Below are 17,921 nucleotides of genomic sequence, written 5' to 3' on the forward strand. Positions count from 1 at the left end.
CCCTGGCAAGACGGAGCTGCTCTTCCTCCCGGGGAAGGACTGCCCGTTCCATGATCTCGCCATCACGGTTGACAACTCCGTTGTGTCCTCCTCCCAGAGTGCGAAGAGCCTTGGCGTGACCCTGGGCAACACCCTGTCGTTCTCCGCTAACATCAAGGCGGTGACCCGATCCTGCAGGTTCATGCTCTACAACATTCGGAGAGTACGACCCTGCCTTACACAGGAAGCGGCACAGGTCCTAATCCAGGCACTTGTCATCTCCCGTCTGGATTACTGCAACTCGCTGTTGGCTGGGCTCCCTGCCTGTGCCATTAAACCCCTACAACTCAAGCTCGCATCCGTTACAAGACCATGGTGCTTGCCTATGGAGCAGTGAGGGGAACGGCACCTCCGTACCTTCAGGCTCTGATCAGTCCCTACACCCAAACGAGGGCATTGCGTTCATCCACCTCTGGCCTGCTGGCTCCCCTTCCTCTGCGGAAGCATAGTTCCCGCTCAGCCCAGTCAAAACTGTTCGCTGCTCTGGCACCCCAATGGTGGAACAAGCTCCCTCACGACGCCAGGACAGCGGAGTCACTCACCACCTTCCGGAGACATTTGAAACCCCACCTCTTTAAGGAATACCTGGGGTAGGATAAAGTAATCCTTCTACCCCCCCCCCCCCCCCCAAAAAAAAAAATATATATTGGAAAGTGGTTATCCCACTGGCTATAGGGTGAATGCACCAATTTGTAAGTCGCTCTGGATAAGAGCGTCTGCTAAATGACGTAAATGTGCCCTTAAGCAAGGCACTTAACCCTAATTGCTCCTGTAAGTCGCTCTGGATAAGAGCGTCTGCTAAATGACTAAAATGTAATGTAAAATGTTTTGAAGGGGAGCGAGTGGTCTATGGAGGCAGAGAGGAGGCAGTAAAGGAAGTTTGAGGAGAGCAACATAGTTTCCAACGCTAGTGGCAGTTCGGAGGTAGAGAGTGCCGAGGAAGTGCAAGATAAGTCGCGGTGGGAGCATGGAGGTGAGGAAGACATTAAAGTGATTCTGAAGTTTAGGGAGTTGGGGCGATGAGTCCGATAAGGTTGACGGCTGTGATAAAAGAGTTGATTGGGGAAGTTGTCAATGCTAAAGTGTTAAGAGATGGGAGCTTGTTGGTGTTCAGTAAGGACATTGCGCAGAGAGAAAAAGCTCTGAGTGAAGCAAATAGGGAAGTGTAAGGTGGCGTCGAACAGCTGGACTGATCAAGCAGGGAAGCAGTGGATTAAAGGGGTGATAACAGGAGTGCCTAAAGAAGTAAGCGACAACTTGAGAGGAGGTGTACTAGTGAATGTTCAAAGATTGCAAGCAACAAGGGGTGGAGCCTTTAAGATGTTATAACTGCCAGAGGTTTGGGATGTGGCAACAGCCTGTAAAGAGAACAAGAGGTGTGCCAGGTGTGGAGGGTAGCATGAGTATGGGAAGTGTGGGGATTGTGTACAACCAAAGTGCTGCAGCTGTGGGGGTGCTCATACTGTGGCATATGGTGGGTGTGGGGCAATGAAGCAGGCAGTGGAGGTGCAACAAGTGAGAGTGGAGAGAAGGTTGTCATATGCTGAGGCAGTGAGGGTGGTCCAGGGAGATACAGGTGGGCGGCGTGCCTGGATTAGGACCTGTGCCGCTTCCTGTGTAAGGCAGGGTCGTACTCTCCGAATGTTGTAGAGCATGAACCTGCAGGATCGGGTCACCGCCTTGATGTTAGCGGAGAACGACAGGGTGTTGTCCAGGGTCACGCCAAGGCTCTTCGCACTCTGGGAGGAGGACACAACGGAGTTGTAAACCGTGATGGCGAGATCATGGAACGGGCAGTCCTTCCCCGGGAGGAAGAGCAGCTCCGTCTTGCCAGGGTTCAGCTTGAGGTGGTGATCCGTCATCCATACTGATATGTCTGCCAGGTGGGCGGCGATATGGCATACATAAATAAGATAAAGCTGGTGACGTTCAAAGCAGGAGCTATCAATAGCACTGCTAAAGAAGAGTCTAAAACATAGAGGATTCAGCTAATAGTGAAAGCGGCTGGGAGACATCTGAGTATGACAGGGTTGACATGGGAAGAGGTTCGAGATGACCTCAATCAGCCGAGGGTGGAGTCATGTATTACTGGATCTTAGTTATGGTGGTAGTACTACAATGGAATGCTCGAAGCCTGTTGGCTAATGGGCAGGATTTCAAGCAGTTCATTGTCGATATGCCAGCTAAGCCTCGTGATTTGTCTGCAGGAAATATGGCTCAAACCAACTGTGGAGTTTATCATACAGGGATATGTAGTGGTTCGTAGGGACAGAGATGTAGGGGGAGGGGGTGGAAACGGATGGATGGAAATGGCCAAGTGATGGAAAATCTGATAGAAATTAAAGATCTGGTGTGCCTGAATGATGGCCGAGGGACCAGGATTGATGTAGCCACAGGGAAATAGTCTGCCTTAGACCTCACTCTGGTATCTAGTGCGATGGCAGGAATCTGTGAGTGGGAGGTATGGGAAGAGTCAACAGTAGGGAGTGATCATTACCCCATACAATGCACAGTAGGCCGAAGGGAGGAGGAGGTATCAGTGGATGGAGTAGGCAGGTGGGGGTTTGGAAGGGCAAAGTGGGATCAGTTTCAGGAGCTGAGTGAGCAGGTGATGGCTCGGGTGGATATGAGAGGGGATGTGGATAGTATAAATAACTGGGTGAGAACAGCGTTAGGGGGGGCAGCTACTGAGGCTATACCTAAGAGTTCAAGGAGGAGGAGGAGGAAAGCAGTCCCATGGTGGACAGAGGAGTGTGGGTCAATGATGAGGAGTAGGAACAGGGCATTTAGAGTACTGAAAAGGACGCATAACTTCCAACATCTGATTCAGTATAAGCAGGACCAGGCCCTGGTGAGGAGAACTATTCGTCAGGCAAAGAGGACATGTTGGTGTCGGTTCTGTGACACCATTGGAAGGGCAACACCTGTGGGAGAAGTGTGGGGGATGATTAAGAGGATGAGTGGGGTCAGAAGGGAGTGGGATTTTCCAGTGTTGACGAGTGGGGAGGATGTGGCAGTAACAGATGAGGAGAAGGCAGAGATGATGGCCAAAGCATTTGTCCAAGTGCATAGCTCGGCACATTTGTCAGAGGAGGGGCAGAGGGGAAGAGAGAGAACAAGAGAGGAGCATCCTGGAGTGCTGGATAGGAGGGAGGATGTAAATTATGCATTGAATGCACCATTTACCATGGCAGAGGTGAAAAGGGCAATAGGTAAGGCTGGGTTAACTTCACCTGGGAAAGATGAGGCTATGTTATGTTGGCCCATCTTAGTGATGAGGCACTGGATAATGTATTGGTGTTGTACAACAAAGTGTGGGAGGAGGGGAAACTACCAGGCAGCTTGAAGGAGGCAGTTGTGGTACCAATCCGGAAGCCAGTAAAGGACCCAACAAGGCCAACAAGCTATCGGCCAATAGCTTTAACATCACATGTATGTAAGATTATGGAACGTATGATTATGGAAAGGCTAATTTACATCCTGGAGAGCTGGGGGCTAGTATCGCCACATCAGAGTGGGTTCAGGAAGGGAAGGGGAACTATGGACCCAGTGCTCTGCTTAGAAGCAGAGGTCAGGAAGGCTCAGGTGAACATAGAGACTGTTGTAGCTGTCTTTTTTGATGTGGAGAAGGCGTATGATATGATGTGGAAGGAGGGGTTGTTAATCAAGCTTGATATTATGGGGGTAGGAGGAAGAATGTACAACTGGATAAAGAATTTCCTGTTTGGAAGGTCTATCGAGGTGAGGGTGGGGAAGTCTCTATCAAGCAGCTACCTGGTGGATAACGGTACACCACAGGGGAGCGTGATTAGTCCTCTGTTGTTCTCAATTGTGATCAATGATGTTTACTCTCAGGTACGACCGGACATTGGGAGGTCGTTATTTGCAGATGATGGGGCCTTATGGAAGAGGGGACGAAATGTGCCATACATAGTCAGGAAGGTACAGGAAACAATTGATGAGGTAGAGCGGTGGGCATTAATGTGGGGATTCAGGTTCTCTGTAGAGAAAACTCTGTGTTATTTACCAGGAGGAAGGTGGGAGATTAGGTATGCTTGAGGTTATATGGGAGAAACTTGGAGAGGGTGGGGGCCTTCAGGTTCCTTTGGGTATACTTTGACACTAGACTGAACTGGGCAGAACACCTTGGGAGAGTGGTGGGAAAGTGTAAGAAGGTGCTAAATGTGATGCGCTGTCTGACGGGGAAGGAGTGGTGGGCTGGGCGTTCCTCATTGAGGACCATGTATGTTGCATTGATCCGATCTGTAATAGACTATGGAAGTATAGCATATGGTTCAGCAGCCCGGACCTCATTGGAAAGGCTAGATGTCATACAGGGGCAAGGACTCAGAATATGTACAGTTGAAGTCGGAAGTTTACATACACCTTAACCAACTACATTTAAACTCAGTTTTTCACAATTCCTGACATTTAATCCTAGTAAAACCTCCCTGTCTTAGGTCAGTTAGGATCACCACTTTATTTTACGGATGTGAAATGTCAGAATAATAGTAGAGAGAATGATTTATTTCAGCTTTTATTTATTTCATCACATTCCTAGTGGGTCAGAAGTTTACATTCACTCAATTAGTATTTGGAATCATTGCCTTTAAATTGTTTAACTTGCGTCAAACGTTTCGGGTAGCCTTCCACAAGCTTCCCACAATAAGTTGGGTGAATTCTGGCCCATTCCTCCTGACAGAACTGGCATAACTGAGTCAGGTTTGTAGGCCTCCTTCCTCGCACACGCTTTTTCAGTTCTGCCCACAAATGTTCTATAGGAGTGAGGTCAGGGCTTTGTGATGGCCACTCCAATACCTTGACTTTGTTGTCCTTAAGCCATTTTGCCACAACTTTGGAAGTATGCTTGGGGTCATTGTCCATTTGGAAGACCCATTTGCGAACAAGCTTTAACTTCCTGACCGATTGTCTTGAGATGTTGCTTCAATATATCCACATAATTTTCCTTCCTCATGATGCCATCTATTTTGTGAAATGCACCAGTCCCTCCTGCAGTAAAGCACCCCCACAGCATGATGCTGCCACCCCCGTTGGGATGGTGTTCTTCGGCTTGCAATTACCCCCTTTTTCCTCCAAACATAACGATGGTCATTATGGCCAAACAGTTCTATTTTTGTTTAATCAGACCAGAGGACATTTCTCCAAAAAGTACGATCTTTGTCCCCATGTGCAGTTGCAAACTGTAGTCTGTCTTTTTTATGGCGGTTTTGGAGCAGTGGCTTCTTCCTTGCTGAGCGGCCTTTCTGGTTATGTTGATATCGGACTCATTTTACTGTGGATATAGATACTTTTGTACCTGTTTTCTCCAGCATCTTCACAAGGTACTTTGCTGTTGTTCTGGGATTGATTTGCACTTTTCGTACCAAAGTACGTTCATCTCTAGCAGACAGAATGCGTCTCCTTCCTGAGCGGTATGACGGCTGCGTGGTTCCACAGTGTTTATACTTGCGTACTACTGTTTGTACAGATGAACGTGGTACCTTCAGGTGTTTGGAAATTGCTCCCAAGGATGAACCAGACTTGTGGAGGTCTACAATTTTTTTTCTGGTGTACAGTGAATCACTCTCTCATCTACCCCTTGAGAAAAGCAGTATGCAGCTCTCTACCTTCTCTGGTGAGAATATACCCTTACTAGGGCAAGTGACTGTTGATGCAAAATACAAAGAGCAGAGAGCCATGCTACCCCTCGTAATAGTGAAGGGCGATCAACCAGCACTCCTAGGCCATAACTGGTTGAATAGAATCAAACTAAACTGGGCCAACATGTTTGCAGTCAGAACTTTAGGAGATGCTATTGATGCTGATGTGGAGGCCGTGCTCCACCAGCACCATCAGAGAATTTAAAGGAAGCATCAAGACTAGGCCAGATGCCAAGCCTATCTTCCAAAAATTCAGACCTGTGCCCTATGCGCTTAAAGAAGCAGTGGACAAAGACCTAGAGAGATTGGAAGGCATTGGCATTATATCAAAAACAGAGAGAAGTGAATGGGCTGCACCAATTGTGGTGGTGCCAAAGGTGGATAAGTCAATACAGATCTGTAGGGACTACAAAATTACTGTTAACCAGAGTGTGGAAGATTAAACATACTCACTGCCCAACACAGAGGACATGTTTGCAACACTGGCTGAAGGCACATTAGACTTATCACATTCTTATCAACAACTAGAGCTGGATAAAGACTGTGAACCCACACGTGGGCTATATGTCTACCACCGTCTATGATATGGTGTCTCCAGTGCCCCGTCTATCTTCCAAGCAGTAATGGACCAAATCCTGCAGGGTCTTGACCATGTGACATGCTTTCTAGACGACATCCTTAAAACGGCAAGTTCAAGAGAGGACCACCTAAACAGACTGGATGAAGTCCTGAGTCGTCTGGAAAAATATGATGTTAGGGTGAAACGGGCCATGTGCAAGTTCATGAGAGACAAAGTGGAGTACGTAGGACATCTGATTGACAGAGAAGGGCTGCACCCCACTGAAGAGAAAGTGACAGCCGTTGTCAATGCCCCAAGTCCCATAAACGTCACCGAACTCTGTTCATTCCTATAACATTTGAACTAATACATCTGTCTACCCTGTTACAACCCTTACAACCCTGTTAAAAAAGGAGGTTCCCTGGAAATGCGAAGCAGCGTTCCACAACGCAAAGAGACAATTGTTGCTGAGCACAGCAGTTGTACACTATGACACAAAGAAGCAGGTGAGGCTAGATGGCCACGCGTCTCCTTATGGACTTGGCGCAGTCATATCACATATCATGGAAAATGGAGAGGAAAAGCCAATAGCATTTGCGTCACGTACATTGACGGAAGCAGAGAGCAAGTACGCCCAGATTGAGAAAGAAGCTCTGGCTTTCATATTTGGAGTAAAAAAAATTATCCACAAATACCTTTATGGACGAAAGTTCATACTCACTACAGACCACAAACCACTCTTGGTAATCCTGGGTCCCAAGTCAGCCATCCCTAACTTAGCAGCATTGAGAATGCAGCGGTGGGCACTGATCCTGATGGCATACACCTATGAGATTGAATACCGAAAATCAGAGGACCATGCAAACGCAGACGCACTTTCCCGGTTAGCGAGAGCCAATGAAGATAAAACAACAGAAGAGGGTAACGTCTTCCACATCTCTTTCATGGATGAGTTGCCTGTGCAGGCGAGCGATATTGCACAGAGCACACGCAAAGACCCAACTCTAAGCAGAGAGCGAGAGTTCATTTTAAATGGATGGCCAAACTACATAGAGGATGAAGGTCTAAGACCATTCTTCAACCGAAGGACTGAGCTGTCTGAAGAACATGGATGTGTATTATGGGGACTGAGAGTCATCATTCCCTCAGCACACTGAGAAAGACTGACCGATCTGCATCAAGGACACCCGGGCATTTGTCGTATGAAGGCTTTTGCAAGAAGCTATGTGTGGTGGCCCAACCTAGACAGTGGCATCGAAAAAAACAGTACAAAACTGTGGTCAAGCATTGTATGGCAGCGAATACACATTGACTTTGCTGAGATAGACAAACAGTACTTTTTAGAACTCATCGACAGCCATTCAAAATGGTTGGAGGTAATCCCGATGTCTGCCACGACCTCAGCCAAAACCATAGAAGTTCTGCGGAATCTCTTTGCTTCTCATGGACTGCCAGAGGAAATAGTCTGATAACGGACCACAGTTTACATCCATGGAGTACAAAACATTCCTGAGGAGCAACGGTATCAAACAAATGCTTGTACCAGCGTACCACTCTGCTTCCAATGAAGTTGTTCTGGGAGAAGAGTCTCAGAAAACTGACACTACAACATCGACTGGCAAACTTCTTATTGATGTACAGAAGCACACCACACACTGTGACAGGCTGCAAACCAGTGGAACTCTTCCTAAAACGTCAGCTACGGACCAGATTCAGCCTACTCAAGCCTGATCTTGACAGAACCGTGGAAGACAAACAACAAAAACAAAATACTTATCACGACAGAGCCTGACAGAAGAAGACTCTGTTGGTGTCAGAAACGTCTGTGACGGGAAAGAAAAGTGGATCAGAGCAACAGTGCTCAAGCGCCTTTGACAAGTTACTTACCTGATTCATGATGGTCTGAGACGCACACATCAACCATCTGTTGCTTTCAAAGGAAAATGTCCTGGATTTCAAAGATAATCAAGGTGAAGACCTGAAGACAGACTTTTTGCAGTTCCAACCACAAGCAGAGCCTCAGCCGGAGCTAAACCCACCATGGAGTTCTTACGTGTAACAACTCACTCACAAAGGACGCATGCAACAGAGAAAACTGTAAATACATTCAAACCGTCACCCCGGGTCAGTGACAACCCTGCTATGTCTGTGGAAAGGGCCACAGCTTCTCCAGTGCAGGAACTCTTTAGGCACAGATATTCAGAGTGAGTGCGCATATCTCCAAAAAGGCTGAACCTGTGACAATAATATGACTTAGTACACAAGCCTTAGGACAAGGAGCAGAATAATCCCCTACACTTGTTGTTGCAAGGCCAGAGAAGTCTACCTCTGCCTTGTTTACCAGAAAATATTTTAAAACAAAAGAGTTCCTTATTGTTATTTTTTGTTGTTGCTGGGATATGTATATATATATATATATATATATATATATATATATATATATATATATATATATATATATATATATATATATATATATATATATATATATATATATATATATATATATATATATATAGTACCAGTCAAATGTTTGGACACACCTACACATTTTTTTTCTTTATTTTTACTATTTTCTACATTGTAGAATAGTAGTGAAGACATCAAAACTATGAAATAACACATATGGAATCATGTAGTAATATAAAATATATTTTATATTTGAGATTCTTCAATTAGTTACCCTTTGCCTTGATGACAGCTTTGCACACTCTTGGCATTCTCTTAACCAGCTTCATGAGGTAGTCACCTGGAATGCCTTTCAAATAACAGGTGTGCCTTCTTAAAAGTTAATTTGTGGAATTTCTTTCCTTCTTAATGCGTTTGAGCCCATCAGTTGTATTGTGACAAAGTAGGGGGGTATACAGAAGATAGTATGGATGATTTTCAAGTACATATGTTGTAGAATTAAAAACCTATATGCCTTAAAATGTTTATGGATTGAGAACCAGTTGAAGGGTTAATACAGAGCAGAGACATTTATGTGTTTTTCATAAACTCCCTGCAGCTAGTCTGGGTATGTCAATGACATGTGATGGAGATACAACTCCTCGTGGTGGCTGTGTGGAGATTGGAGTAACAATGGAACTAGTGTTATCATTTCTTTGTGCTTATGACCTTATGACCTGACACATGGCCACATGCACATAATCTCAAGGGCCAGGGAGGATGATAAATGATAAATGTTTAAATGTATGTGGTTGAGAATGGGTTATGGATGACATGTTTAAATCATGTTTAAGTATTAATGGATATGTTTTATAATGTGTTATGAAATGATAATGGTGAAACAGAATGAACATGATTGATACTTTGTACTCCAGATGCATGCCTGGATAGTGAATATAGTCAATACAGAGTGTGATTGTTCTTTAACGTACGTATGTACATAATTTTTTGAGTCATGCCACTAATAAGATACAGAGGCCCCACTTAGAGAAGCGCAAGTAGCCCTCGTGAGTAGCCAACATGTGATACTGAAAGATGCTATTCATTCACATAGGGAGGAACTATCAGCTGTATCAGTGTGGCTATGCATGTGTCTGTATAAAAAGGAGCACTCCGGTTCAGGACAAGCAGTTGTTGCTCCATGGAGCAAGCTCGGCTTTGTTATGCAAATAATAAAAGTCTAAATTCACAAGTTCCAGTCTCTTGAGAAATATTTTTAAGTTGACTACTCTTTGAGTCAAATATTTCTACGACAATAACCCTATTTGGTAAAAGACCAAGTCCATATTATGGCAAGAACAGCTCAAATAAGCAAAGAGAAACGACAGTCCAGCATTACTTTAAGACATGAAGGTCAGTCAATACGGAACATATCAAGAACTTTGAAAGGTTATTCAAGTGCAGTCGCAAAAACCATCAAGCACTATGATGAAACTGGCTCTCATGAGGACCGCGACAGGAATGGAAGACCCAGAGTTACCTCTGCTGCAGAGGATAAGTTAATTAGAGTTACCAGCCTCAGAAATTGCAGCCCAAATAAATGCTTCACAGTTCAAGTAACAGACACATCTCAACATCAACTGTTCAGAGGGGACTGTGTGAATCAGGCCTTCGTGGTCGAATTGCTGCAAAGAAACCACTACTAAAGGACACCAATAATAAGAAGAGACCTGCTTGGGCCAAGAAACACGAGCAATGGACATTAGACCGGTGGGAATGTGTCCTTTGGTCTGGAGTCCAAATTGGAGATTTTTGGTTCCAACCGCCGTGTCTTTGTGAGACGCGGTGTGCGTTAACGGATGATCTCCGCATGTCCAATCGTTTTTCCACCATTCATTTTCCCATAGGGGATTTTAGAAACACTTAAAATAAGGTCTGTGTTTTGTGTAGGCTTACCCTGGTGTGACGTTTTGATAACCGTGTAAATCTCTCTAGGACAAGGTGACTTTCATCAATATATTCGCCTGTATTTACCCGCAAATGAAATGCTAATTAGCTGCTAATGTGGCATAATCATAATCATAAAGAACTACAAAGACCATAGTGATCTGGACGAGACTCTCTGGATTAACTATCTAATGTTAGCTAAATGTAGTAATGAATTGGTTACATTTCTTTAAATTGACAATTCTGTGAACTGTCATGTGCAAGTTTTAAATTGACACACTAATTGTTTAGCAAAAGGTTTCAGCTAGAGATGATGTGCAGGAGCTTGCAGGGATTTGTAGTCTTGCATGATGTCTACTTTGAATCAATTAGCATTTTATAATATGAGAATAAATAGAGCCTAAATATATTGATAAAAGTCACCTTGTCCGAGAGAGATTTACATAGTTATCAAAATGTCATGCCAGGGTAAGCCTACACGAAGCAAAGCCCTTACTTGAAGTGTTTCTAAAATCCCCTATGGGAAAAATGAATGGTGGAAAAACGATTGGAAGCATTTCCCTGTTTGAACGCTAGGTTTTATGGGTATTATGACACCTCCACTGTGGGGCTCTGTAAGAAGGTTTTTTGAGAGCTAACCATCAAGTAGCCTAGAGTAGTGTTTCCCAAATCCAGTCCTTCCTTGAGTACCCCCAACAGCACACAGTTTTATTGTAGCCCCAGACAAGCACACCTGATTAAACTTGTCAACTAATAATTATTTTGCTCTGGGCTACAAAATAAATGTGTGCTGTTGGGGGTACTTGGGAACCGGAGTAGGGAAACGCTTGCCTTGAGGGTGCTAAAAGTGCATGTTGTTTTCCTCAGAGGTTGTCACTAGCTATGTTTCCATTAACTTGTCCAGTGATTATTTTTTTGGAATAGAATAGCTGCAACAACTGCCTGCAATGGTGCGTTTCCATTAAAATGTATTGTTTTGATAAAGACCCATGACTCCGGAAAGGTAAAGAGCTGCTGTTAAACATACATCTGAATCATGTCCAAAAACAGCTTCAGTATTCCCATAGACGTACAGTACCAGTCAAAAGTTTGGACACACCTACTCATTGAAGGGTTTTTCTTTATTTTTACAATTTTTTACATTGTAGAATAATAGTGAAGACATCAAAACTATGAAATAACACATACAGTGGGGAAAAAAAGTATTTAGTCAGCCACCAATTGTGCAAGTTCTCCCACTTAAAAAGATGAGAGAGGCCTGTAATTTTCATCATAGGTACACGTCAATTATGACAGACAAAATGAGAAGAAAAAAAAACAGAAAATCCCATTGTAGGATTTTTTATGAATTTATTTGCAAATTATGGTGGAAAATAAGTATTTGGTCAATAACAAAAGTTTCTCAATACTTTGTTATATACCCTTTGTTGGCAATGACACAGGTCAAACGTTTCTGTAAGTCTTCACAAGGTTTTCACACACTGTTGCTGGTATTTTGGCCCATTCCTCCATGCAGATCTCCTCTAGAGCAGTGATGTTTTGGGGCTGTCGCTGGGCAACACAGACTTTCAACTCCCTCCAAAGATTTTCTATGGGATTGTGATCTGGAGACTGGCTAGGCCACTCCAGGACCTTGAAATGCTTTTTACGAAGCCACTCCTTCGTTGCCCGGGTGGTGTGTTTGGGATCATTGTCATGCTGAAAGACTCAGCCACGTTTCATCTTCAATGCCCTTGCTGATGGAAGGAGGTTTTCACTCAAAATCTCACGATACATGGCCCCATTCATTCTTTCCTTTACACGGATCAGTCGTCCTGGTCCCTTTGCAGGAAAACAGCCCCAAAGCATGATGTTTCCACCCCCATGCTTCACAGTAAGTATGGTGTTCTTTGGATGCAACTCAGCATTCTTTGTCCTCCAAACACGACGAGTTGAGTTTTTACCAAAAAGTTCTATTTTGGTTTCATCTGACATTCTCCCAATCCTCTTCTGGATCATCCAAATGCACTCTAGCAAACTTCAGACGGGCCTGGACATGTACTGGCTTAAGCAGGGGGACACATCTGGCACTGCAGGATTTGAGTCCCTGGCGGCGTAGTGTGTTACTGATGGTAGGCTTTGTTACTTTGGTCCCAGCTCTCTGCAGGTCATTCACTAGGTCCCCCCGTGTGGTTCTGGGATTTTTGCTTGTGATCATTTTGACCCCACGGGGTGAGATCTTGCATGGAGCCCCAGATCAAGGGAGATTATCAGTGGTCTTGTATGTCTTCCATTTCCTAATAATTGCTCCCACAGTTGATTTCTTCAAACCAAGCTGCTTACCTATTGCAGATTCAGTCTTCCCAGCCTGGTGCAGGTCTACAATTTTGTTTCTGGTGTCCTTTGACAGCTCTTTGGTCTTGGCCATAGTGGAGTTTGGAGTGTGACTGTTTGAGGTTGTGGACAGGTGTCTTTTATACTGATAACAAGTTCAAACAGGTGCCATTAATACAGGTAACGAGTGGAGGACAGAGGAGCCTCTTAAAGAAGAAGTTACAGGTCTGTGAGAGCCAGAAATCTTGCTTGTTTGTAGGTGAACAAATACTTATTTTCCACCATAATTTGCAAATAAATTCATAAAAAATCCTACAATGTGATTTTCTGGATTTTTTCTCTCTCAATTTGTCTGTCATAGTTGACGTGTACCTATGATGAAAATTACAGGCCTCTCATCTTTTTAAGTGGGAGAACATGCACAATTGGTGGCTGACTAAATACCTTTTTTCCCCACTGTATGGAATCATGTAGTAACCAAATAAGTGTTAAACAAATCAAAATATATTTTATATTTGAGATTCTTCAAAAAAGCCACCCTTTGCCTTGATGACAGCTTTGCGCACACTTCTTTTTAATAGCTGATGTTTTTTTGTGTGAAAAGCTATGCATTATTAACATTTATATCTTATTTTCTCTTCTCTTACTAAGGTTTCCCATGTCTCGTAAAATATGATTTTCATGGGAAAATTCTGAACATTGATTTAAGAAACTCCATTGGTGAATTTGTGGATTTGTTAATACAGAAACATATTTGTACCATGACAACATTACATAAACACTTTCCAGTTCAATTACATAAAATACATCATGCATATTATTATACAATGGAATATGTTCTCTATCAGATCAACCTTTTACATCATGACGAATGTGGGCCTTCTCTTCAAGTGTTCCCTTCAGGTATGAAAAACATACAGCACAATTTGAAGAGGAGAAAAAAAAAATAATAAAAGGAGAGTTCTTGTGCTGATATTCTCAGAAGACCGTTGTTGCTTTGTGACCATCTGGTGCAGCTCATTTAATTGCCAACAGAGACGCACTGAATTAGCAAAGTGTGTGTGTGTGTGTGTGCGTGCGTGTCCCAACCCTGGCCCTGGAGAGTTTCCCAGATCTTAGGTCCAACTGATGTGAATCAGAGAGCCAGTCAGACATCAAAGAATTCCTGGAACATAATGGAACTTTAAACCCGAATAATAACACAAGCAACCATGAGAATAACATTCAACCACAATATATGGGTTACTAATGCAACCTTGGTTCTATGTGATTGAGGAGATCTCACCCTGTGGTGATTCACCCTTTCGAGCGGTGATTGGCTGGATTCCCCATACAGCATATGTTTTCTTTCTAAAATAATGTCAGCCCTCATTGCCTTGTAAGCGAAAGACGCACATATCTATTCCAAAGAAAGCCAACCCTGTGTTTATTCAAAAATACTGTGCGTATGGAAAATTTCTGGGACCAACAATTTCGTTCAGTATAATTATCAAGATGAATGGAAATCACTCTGGTAATTGTCATCTAAAGGATATGGAAATGTATTGGAAGTTATTTTCTCCCTCAAACATTTTCCAAATAAATAACTGACTTTCAGTAGAATCATTGTCTGTTTCTTCTGAACTGGTGGCAGCCCCCAGTAAGACCAGAGACCGATGAGCTGGGGGACTTGTTGATCAGGATCAATGATAGCCAGCAACCCCTGGAAGGTATCCCCGATGATTACCATTTGGACAGGTCAGATGGGGGACCGTTCCAATCCTCATTTGGTAGGAAACATTCATTCAATATGTGCAATCCCCGGACTGCAGGGAATGTGTAATGTTGTCAGTCATCTCTTGCACTCCCATAATACAATTATGTAATGAACTAAACTCTTGAAAAAATGATGTTCACTATTGCAGCAATGTAATCATTTTCTAGAGGCAGATGATCACCATAGCTTGGAGGGTATGAGATAGGATGAAGGTCAGCCCGCTACATCATCAGCAGTCAGGAGGGAAGATTGTGTCACTAACCGGGGCCGGAGAACAAAGACAAATAGGCTGAGCATGCATGACAAAGAGGCCATGGAATTTCATGAATGCAAACTAATCTATTTAAAAGAAGAACATGAAGATGCAAATCCTTCATGTTGAGTTGGCTATGAAGGAGGAGGAGAGAAACAGGAAGCAGCAGCAGTACCAATGTTCTACTCAAACCAGCACCAGTTCGGGGTCCCAATATTTCCATTTGTGAATTAAAAACCTTATTGTTACCAATCCATGGCTATTGTTCGCTTCAATCACTTGAGCTATCTTTGTTGTGAGAAGTGCTGCATAGCAAAAACATCTCTGCAGGCCAGTCCATATCTGTCAACCATGGGAACATCTGGGTCTTCCTCATCTTCAATACGAGGATCTGGGCAGCCATGCTGTTTGAGGTAATTGTGAAGCACTGCTGTTGCAATTAAGACAATGCAGCATCTTCTTGGTGGAAAGTGCAATGTGTTCCTGATACACTGGATACGACTCTTCCATACACCAAACATGAGCTCCACTACACCTCTGGTGCGGATATGAGCTTGGTTGTACCGTTGTTGCTCAGGTCCTATTGCATGAAGATAGGGGGTGAACAAGAAGTTGGTCTGTACATACCCAACGTCACCAAGTATGACTCCACTATGTTATCCTCCTTCAAGCTGAGCATACAAAGACGAGTTTTGGAAAGTCCTTGAGTCATGAGTTGCACCTTTCCAACGTGCAACAATATTGGAGATCTGCAAATTGAGAGTGCACACACTTTCTACATTTATTGATGACCAGATTTAATGGTTCCTGTACTCCTCAGTATCTGCTGTAGAGGGACACTTGATGGGAATATGACATCCATCTATCAGCCAGTGCCTTGCAAAAGTATTCATCCCCCTTGGCGTTTTTCCTATTTTGTTGTATTACAACCTGTAATTTAAATGGATTTTTATTTGGATTTCATGTAATGGACATACACAAAATAGTCCAAATTGGTGAAGTGAAATGAAAAAAATAACTTGTTTCAACAAATTCTAAAAAATTTATAACGGAAATGTGGTGCGTGCATATGTATTCACCCCCTTTGCTATGAAGCCCCTAAATAATATCTGGTGCAACCAATTACCTTCAGAAGTCACATAATTAGATAAATAAAACATTTACATTTACATTTACGTCATTTAGCAGACGCTCTTATCCAGAGTGACTTAAAACCCATCTGTGTGCAATCTAAGTGTCACATGATCTGTCACATGATCTCAGTATATATACACCTGTTCTGAAAGGCCCCAGAGTCTGCAACACCACTAAGCAAGGGGCATCACCAAGCAAGCGGCACCATGAAGACCAAGGAGCTCTCCAAACAGGTCAGGGACAAAGTTGTGGAGAAGTACAGATCAGGGTTGGGTTATACAGTGAGGGAAAAAAGTATTTGATCCCCTGCTGATTTTGTACGTTTGCCCACTGACAAAGAAATGATCAGTCTATAATTTTAATGGTAGGTTTATTTGAACAGTGAGAGACAGAATAACAACAAAAAAATCCTGAAAAATGCATGTAAAAAATGTTATAAATTGATTTGCATTTTAATGAGGGAAATAAGTATTTGACCCCTCTGCAAAACATGACTTAGTACTTGGTGGCAAAACCCTTGTTGGCAATCACAGAGGTCAGACGTTTATTGTAGTTGGCCACCAGGTTTGCACACATCTCACGTCACACTCCTCTTTGCAGATCTTCTCCAAGTCATTAAGGTTTCGAGGCTGACGTTTGGCAACTCGAACCTTCAGCTCCCTCCACAGATTTTCTATGAGATTAAGGTCTGGAGACTGGCTAGGCCACTCCAGGACCTTAATGTGCTTCTTCTTGAGCCACTCCTTTGTTGCCTTGGCCGTGTGTTTGGGGTCATTGTCATGCTGGAATACCCATCCACGGCCCATTTTCAATGCCCTGGCTGAGGGAAGGAGGTTCTCACCCAAGATTTGACAGTACATGGCCCCGTCCATCGTCCCTTTGATGCGGTGAAGTTGTCCTGTCCCCTTAGCAGAAAAACACCCCCAAAGCATAATGTTTCCACCTCCATGTTTGACGGTGGGGATGGTGTTCTTGGGGTCATAGGCAGCATTTCTCCTCCTCCAAACATGGCGAGTTGAGTTTTGGTCTCATCTGACCACAACACTTTCACCCAGTTCTCCTCTGAATCATTCAGATGTTCATTGGCATGTATATGTGCTTTCTTGAGCAGGGGGACATTGCGGGCGCTGCAGGATTTCAGTCCTTCATGGCGTAGTGTGTTACCAATTGTTTTCTTGATGACTATGGTCCCAGCTGCCTTGAGGATCATTGACAAGATCCTCCAGTGTAGTTCTGGGCTGATTCCTCACCGTTCTCATGATCATTGCAACTCCTCAAGGTGAGATCTTGCAAGGAGCCCCAGGCCGAGGGAGATTGACAGTTATTTTGTGTTTCTTCCATTTGAGAATAATCACACCAACTGTTGTCACCTTCTCACCAAGCTGCTTGCCGATGGTCTTGTAGCCCATTCCAGCCTTGTGTAGGTCTACAATATTGTCCCTGACATCCTTGGAGAGCTCTTTGGTCTTGGCCATGGTGGAGAGTTTGGAATCTGACATTTTTTACATGCGTTTTTCTGGATTTTGTTGTTGTTATTCTGTCTCTCACTGTTCAAATAAACCTACCATTAAAATTATAGACTGATCATTTCTTTGTCAGTGGGCAAACGTACAAAATCAGCAGGGGATCAAATACCTTTTTCCCTCACTGTAAAAACATATCAGAAACATCCCACGGAGCACCATTAAATCCATTATTAAAAAATGGAAAGAATTTGGCACCACAACAAACCTGCCAAGAGAGGGCCGCCCACCAAAACTCACGGACCAGGCAAGGAGGGCATTAATCAGAGAGGCAACAAAGAGACCAAAGATAACCCTGAAGGAGCTGCAAAGCTCCACAGCAGAGATTGGAGTATCTGTCCATAGGACC

General features: G+C 43.7%; 1 pseudogene across 1 annotated transcript; it reads right to left on the reverse strand.

Moving 5' to 3' along the window:
* Positions 1-13,845: 13,845 nt before the first annotated feature.
* Positions 13,846-15,820, reverse strand: LOC311126893 (putative nuclease HARBI1; annotated as a pseudogene). The gene has a single exon. The product of its transcript is annotated as a putative nuclease HARBI1 (transcript).
* Between the last annotated feature and the right edge of the window lie 2,101 nt (positions 15,821-17,921).

This window comes from Coregonus lavaretus (assembly GCF_964263955.1).
Source record: "Coregonus lavaretus genome assembly, chromosome: 3".
Lineage (NCBI taxonomy): Eukaryota > Metazoa > Chordata > Actinopteri > Salmoniformes > Salmonidae > Coregonus > Coregonus lavaretus.